A 7,500-nucleotide genomic window follows, 5' to 3' on the forward strand; every position below is an offset into this window, starting at 1 on the left:
TACGGGTTACAGGAAGTCTCCTGAGGTCAGCGAAGGTAGAACTCATCTCAGGTGTGGCTTTAATGTTGCATGAAGGGAGCTAAAGTTCAAACACACAGATTAAATTATTCCATTCACATAAACAAGAAAACGCAGAGACGTGTAGAAGAAACAACGCAGTGCTGCTGTGTTTTAAACAGCTTGGACGAGCTTTCATTAGTCTGAGTTTCTACGGTTCAGTGTTTTAATAACCTGGCCCAGCTGGCCATGGCTGTGAGTGGCCTCTCACCAACACCCCGGGAGAGGAGACACAGGAGCGGAGAGTCCCGAACTCGGCCGTGGCTCGGTTCTGGTCTGTTCTACAAACACGAGTCTTAGAACCTCTAAAAGGCTCCAGAACAAGGAGCCGGGGTGTTTTCTCTAACAACGGACACCAACCTAAAAGAACAAAAAACCAGATGTGACCGTTTATCACTGGTTAGAGAGGTCATGTGGACAAGGGCAGGATTTAGTGATGAGGGTGATGTTTGACCTGAGGAACAAGGGAAGCTGCACCTGACGGTGGATCGCAGAGCAAAGAAAGTGTTCGTACTCTTTTTGACCCACCTGCCGGCTTCATCGTTTAAGGTTGAAGATGAATGCGTGCGTTAACCAGCACACTTCTCATTCATGCTGACAGCTTCCAGACTCTAAAACAGTCCCTTCCTACTGTAAGAACGCCAACGCTTCACATCAGACTCTCGGGTTTAAACTGAGGGGCTCGTTAGCAGCTAACTGTTGCTGACCACATTTGCAGCATGTGCATCTCCCTTCAGTGGGCCAGAACCGTTTTCAGGAATCCCGTGGTCCTGGAAGGGTCGCTGAGCTGAACTTTTGGTAAACTCATTGTGAAGAATTGAAAAAGAACAAAAGCAGAGTTCTTGCTTATTTAAAATCAGCTTTATTGAACCCCCGACACCAAGAACTGCAGCAGAAATCCCCCAGAACCACATACTTCACATGGTTTCATCATCCCAGAGCGGTGTCAAAACCAACGCATCTTCTGGTCATCGAACGCCACATGTTCCTTCACTCAGCAGCTCTCCCGGTCCTCCAAAGTGACGAGGTTATGGCCGCGATGCCAGAATAAAACCTTTACTGTTACTAAAGTGCGTGGACTCTTTTTGGTGCTGACCCTAACCCACCAGTGACGTCACTGACTGCGAAAGCAGTCGCCAAGTGCTGACGTCCTCAAGTCCAAATGAGACACAACAGCTGAGAGGACCGAGCCGACACGTCTCGGGCCAGAGACTCCTCAGAACTCTTAAAGCGGAAACGAGTCTATTTATATATTTATTAGTGGATTAAAAATATCTGTTTGTCAAATGAACAAGTGAACTGTGAGGAAGAGAGGAGGCGGGTCAGCTGAGTGTGTGTGTGAGCGGCTACAGCAGACGCCGGTTCGGCCCGACCCAGACTCTGATGGAATCATCACAGAACACAAACTCAGCATCATTTCTAACTCGTGAGCGATCCAGGGCCGCTGACTGACTGATCCACTTGCATGCAAACAAACAAGCGACTGATAGAGATGTGAGGTAGGCCTACAGCTCTCTGCAGCTCAGACTAGACTCGTCTTTCATCTCAGCGACGTTAGAAACACAGAATCATCTTTTAAATAACACCTTCCTTCAGGATCTGATGAATGCTGATGAGAGGATAAAATCAGACTTTATTAAACAAAAACGGCGATTTCACCGAGGCAGCACCGGGTTTACAGCCACACAGTGAGTTAGCGGCGGCGGTTCATGAGTCAAGGTAAACTTGAGACACAGCAAGTGATTGATGGTTTAATGACACGTTTCATGATGCTTTCCTTCAGCGTATCCTTGTAGAAGAGATTCACTTTGGCTGTAGATTATACTTGGAGGTACATGAAGCATTCTTTACGTGTCCCTGTGGCGTTTGTTTCATGGTCCTGGCATTTCTCTCTCTTTTTTCTTCATGGCCGACAAACGGCTTATCCCTGAGGGGGACACGTGCTGCCCACTAGTCCAGTGGATCCCCGAGTGCTGTAAATCCACGTGGGAAAGACACTTTTCAGGGGAGATGTTCAGCAAAACAAATGCTGTCAGTCACAAACTACAGCCAGCAGTGGTGGAAGATGTGACTCGCACGCCCGCCGATGTGACTCGGGACCGGTTAGAACCAGACAGAAAAGTGTCTCCACCTACTTTTGATTAACATGATTTACCTTAAAACTATTATAAACAGACGGCGAAAGTCTATAAAGCCTGACAGATCTACGTCACACTGTCACTCACCCATCTGGACTCACAACGGGGAAGCTAAAACGGGAGAATGTCTCTGCTAGTAGACGCTAACTGTTAGCATTAGCAACTCCACCACACAGCAGAACTCCTCCAGGCTTGTGTCACTGGTGGAGATAAAACTCCAAATCTGGCTTTATTAAACTCAACTCTGATGTGGCTCACTGTCATGGTCTGCGTCTCCCTCATGTGCCTCCTTGTGTTCTCCATCCCCCCCCCAGGATCCCCTTATGTGTCCCCTTGTCTGCAGCCCCTCCAGGTTCTCCTCTCCAGGTCCTGTGCTCCTGTTGGTCTCCCCTAGTCACCCCTCTAGTCTTTCTATAGGTTCAGCTTTTCATTTAATTCGTCTCTTTTTAGTGTGTTTCTTTCTCCATCCTCAGATCATTAGTTGTTTATCTTAATCTTCTTGTCTTCAGGTTTTGTTTTTATTCTTAGGTCATGTTATTTTCACCTCCTCAGCTCACTCTCCCCTCACTGATTGATGTCACCAGGTTTCTCTCCCCACACACCTGCAGCTCATGTCCCACTCATCCTGCCCAGTGTATTTAACCCTGTCTGCGTCTCAGTGTGGTGTTGGTTCATTGTCCCCCCCCCCCCCCCCCTCCCTGGTCTCTAGGGTTTTTGGCTTATGCCCTACTTAAGATTTTTTGGCTTTGTACCACGTTTTGTTTTTTCGTTTGACTACTCATCTTAATAAAGATGTCTCATTTGACATCCTCTCCTGCTCCATGTCGTTCTGGGTTTCTGCACATCGGGTCCTACTCCTCCACCTCTCAACAAGACACTCACTTCCTGTTCCTGAAACCGGCTCACCAGGGCTTTTTGTACCCAGAGTACTACTTAAAGGCATTCATTCCTCCTAGAGACCACTGCAGATGTTAAACAAATGAACACACCTTTGAGATTGTTAAAAGTGGCGGGGTTGGTCCTGTGTGAACCTGGCTTTAGGCGTTGTGCTCCCATTACTAGTTTATTTGTGTTTTTTATTTGGATATTTACAGGAACTCGTGCAAATCTTCTCACAAATGAAAGCAGAGTACTTGTGGGAGATGTGAGGTTAGTCTCAAAGGCTCAGAGAGCATTGTCCCGTTTATCCTCGGCACACTGAGCTCCAGCTGCCGCCTTAAAGTCACAGACCTTCTCCCTAAACGCAGCACTAATAGGTGCAAACCACCTCCCTCCCATATGCTGCCTTCTAACAACCATTTGCCAAGAGATTATTATTCTTAATCCTAAATCATCCGACTTTATATGAATTCGGCTTTTTCAGCTGACCAGTTTATTGTTTCTGAGGATCAAACTGACCCTCAGGTACAATAAAGTTTTACCCATCGACATGTAAAAATGGGTTTCCATAGGCTCCATTCATTGGCGGTTCTAGGGGCGGGGCCACAGGGGCACTGGCCCCTGCTGAAATATGATTGGCCCCTGTAGTGCCCCTGTCCTGTCACTCATCTGTCCTTTGTGCGGTGATGAGATTATAGGTGGATGCAATTCCGAGTCTAAACACTAGTGGCCGTGTGGCGCTAAGGAGCAAAATAGTGTGTGAAATCCAACAGAAGAAGATTTGAAAGATTCCAAGAAGGGAGAACTTTTCAACCGACATCGGATCTGATGAGAGTCCACGTTATGAGGAATTTGTTGGTAAGTCACGAATCACTGTTTACTCACAGTTGCCATGTAAGTCAAGTCTGACAATAAGTCCAATGGAAAGCAATGCCGACATTAGTTAAAGGTAATGTTAAAAAGGGCTTGTGAAAAAACGTTAGCCCTTGCTAATCCATGTACTTCTTTTGTAATCTGCATTTCGTGTGTTAATAGTTGGCACTGTCTGATAGAGAACATGAAAAGAAAGGGTCAGATACAGGCGGGAATTCTGCAGTTTTTTCCCAAGAGAGTGAGTGTGTCAGCTGGTGAAAACGAGCATGGAGAAATCAGAGAGAGAGCAGCAGGAGGCAGTAGACCAGAGGCTGGAACAGGGCAAGGGACCTCCATTCCCCCTTTATCAGGTCAGAAAGAATATAATCTTTATTGTGCAACAGTCATGTCAGATAAACACGAGAGACAGCCTCTTGTAGGACATACCATGCTGGGAAATCAGCGTACGTGTAATATAAACGCGCCGTGGCGGCATGGTGTTGCGGGAATTTTGTGGCATTCGTGCTGCCACGGTTGATACTAATATCACCGCAACGCCGGACTTGTGAATGCATATTACAACTTGGCGCAACAGAAGGGGGTATCATGATCACGTGGGCAGTTACTGCCGAGCTCCGGCCGGCAACTATATTGAAAATGAAAGTAAACATGGGCCGTAAGTTTGGCTTTTCTAAACAGAATCAGCTGAGATGATGGCCGGGGAGCCTCTCCGTAAGAGTTGAAGCTCAGATCACCAGAGACTGCACGGGGACAGACACCTTCTGGAGCGGCTTGTTAAAAAAGCTTAATGAGTGTGGCTTTGATCGCAATAAAAAGCAAGTTATGTCCAAGATAAACTGAAGTCCGTGGCAGCGCAGAGACCGCCCCCAAGCTCCCTTTTCACCGCCATCGCATAATCTTTTGTAAAAAGATCATGATCGCACCACATTATCCAGCAGGACGGACTGACCACTTATAAACGACCTAATGCTGCCCAGTGTGTTCTGCTTATAATTGAGGATAACCTTTTCCCATTTTATCTTGGAGCTGATCCAGTTAATGTGGAGTCATTTTCTTGCACAGAAAATTTGCATTGAGCTTTTTATATTTATCAGTAATAATTGGGTCAGTTATTCCAAGCACCAAAAATAAAGGATTATTGTTTAAATTGATAGAAGTTGTTAATCGTGACTAATCATTAGTGGCAAAGTTGCTTCCCTTTAGTAAATGATTTTACGTTTCTCAAAGCATCTTTCCATTCATCATCAGTAATGTTGCAGTTAAGTTTCCTTTCCCACAATTCCTTCAAGGTTTCCCTAAATTGTGACATTTTGATGTATTGTAAAATGTGTGGGAAAAGTCCTTGTTTGAAACACTGAATTTTCTAATTGGTTGATTAAGTAAGGTCAAGGTTAAGTTTTCCAAAGAGATTTTGTGTTTTGGATATTCCTTTGTTAGTCCAACTTTTCCTGCCATTATTCTAGGTAAAAATAAAAAATCACCATTATCTCAAATTTGTTAAATGATGTTATCTTGTACTAATGGCACATATGTTTACTGAATTCTTCCGCTTCATGGTGATGTGGTTTACTATAACATTAACATAATGGATTTAAATTGTATTGGTTTCTTTGTCTACATCTACCACATCTCATCTTTATAGTCCAATCTTTGAAGTCTTCAATTTCAAATAAATAAAAATGTGGTCTCATAGAAAACAAAGTTTTGGCTGGATTTAGCTGGAGTTTGACATATATTTGTATTTTAGCTGCAAACTGGGACAAGACTCTCTCCAATTCAGACAACCAGAGTGAAGTTAATGACTCAACCTTCCATCCTGCTGGGCCACCAGAGTCACCAATCAATACTAATCCTGCAGGATCAAATGGTAAACATTGATCTTTGAAAGTAATAAATGCTTGTGTATGTATTTGGCTTATGTTAGATAATTTCTCATTTGCTGTTTTCAGACATCTTCCAGTGTGATGCACAGAATCCTGTGCAGACATCAGAACGGTGTTCTGTTCCAGTAGGACCTGGTGGTGTGCTTCTCATTTTGTAAAGGCTCTTTAAATTTAATTGAATTTTGCAGTCAGTCACTTGCAGATTCTGAATGCCATGAATGTTAAAGGTTGAGAGATATAAGCAACTGACTCAGACTTATTTAATTGACTTCCCACCAGACATTTCCCAGTCAAGAGCAGAGGGTCCTGTGATATTCTTCTGGTGTTTTTTCCACACACAAACATATTTTAACCTGATATTTGTGGCTTTGCAAAATAAATTGAATGCTAAAATTTCTCAAATGCTGTGTGTGGTTGTATTTTGTCAATGTACAGTAAAAATTGATGTACAATTGCATTGATGTTTTTCAACATGGTGTTGGGGTAAACTGTATCTACCATACAAAACTGGGAATAGTATGCAAGTATGTTGGACTGTACGTGGCCCCTCTATAAATATTGTAGCCCCTTGATGGCCCCACCCTCAGAAAAATCCTAGATCCGCCACTGGCTCCATTAACACGTTTTTGAGGCCAAAATGGGAGGTGGCCACCACCGCCATTTTGACCGTGTCACAGGTTCCGTCAAGCCCAGACAATTCCATAAAAGGGAAGAGAGGTGGAGCTGAGGGTGGGGCTGTAAGGCTGGGATCAACTGACGACACCCGGTCGAACTAGCTACAAGCTAACCTGAAGCTAACCCAAAGCTAACGCGGAGGTGGGAGCTAAGCTAACGGAGGTAGCAACCTAGCTACAACCGGAGTTAACTGTGCACAACACCAGAGCTTCTGTGTCAGAGATACGCCGGGCTGACCGCTGGGTAGAACCGGGTGGAAAACATCGGTCTCCCGAGACCTCCACAAGCCGATAGTGGGAACCCAGCTCCACCAACATGTTATATTTCAACCCATTTTCTAAAGTGCAGCATTATGTTAAATGCACTGGGTTTTACCCTATTACATTTAAATTTCATGGTTAAACAGTACATGTTAAAATCTAAGCTCAGCTCGGCAGTGACCTAAAATACATAAATATAATTTTACTTACGTGGAGACTCCTTGGACGCTCTATTAGTGCAATTAATGCCACAGCAAGTCATTTTGTCCAACAATTGCACAAATAATATCCAAACAAGAATACACACACACAGAGACTCAAAATCCCGGAGCAGTTTCCAGGCCAGACTGAGGCTCTACTGAGGCCTTTCCACGGAGCTAGCTCTGTGGTCACGTGGGTCTGATGCTCATTAATTATACAGAATTTTAGGCTTTTAATACACTTAAACAGAAGAGTGAGAAAAAAATTCAGCCCCCTCAGAGTTGTCATGAGTGTAAACTAGATCATTTAAACCTAAAACATGTTCTGGTACCAGGCTGTAAACATGTTTATTTCTGCTGTGAAATTGGTATTTTTAACATGGGAGTCAATGAGGATTTGCTCGCTCCTGACACCAGCCCCTAGTGGATGAGGGTGGAACTGCAATTTTTGGTACTTCCGGGTTTGACTCAATTTTTGAGCCGCATTGTGGGGGCTTGAACTTGTCCAGCATCACTTTAGAGCATCATTACGTGT

At 44.4% G+C, this 7,500-nt stretch overlaps 1 long non-coding RNA gene across 1 annotated transcript; it reads left to right on the forward strand.

The window, feature by feature from the left end:
* Positions 1-3,664: 3,664 nt before the first annotated feature.
* On the forward strand, positions 3,665-6,374 carry LOC139070156 (uncharacterized). The gene is made up of 3 exons (XR_011520786.1): positions 3,665-3,932; positions 5,695-5,814; positions 5,897-6,374. It is a non-coding gene; the product is annotated as an uncharacterized lncRNA (long non-coding RNA).
* Positions 6,375-7,500: the final 1,126 nt, after the last annotated feature.

The sequence above is a fragment of the Nothobranchius furzeri genome, chromosome 5 (genome assembly GCF_043380555.1).
Source record: "Nothobranchius furzeri strain GRZ-AD chromosome 5, NfurGRZ-RIMD1, whole genome shotgun sequence".
In the NCBI taxonomy this organism is placed as follows: Eukaryota; Metazoa; Chordata; class Actinopteri; order Cyprinodontiformes; family Nothobranchiidae; genus Nothobranchius; species Nothobranchius furzeri.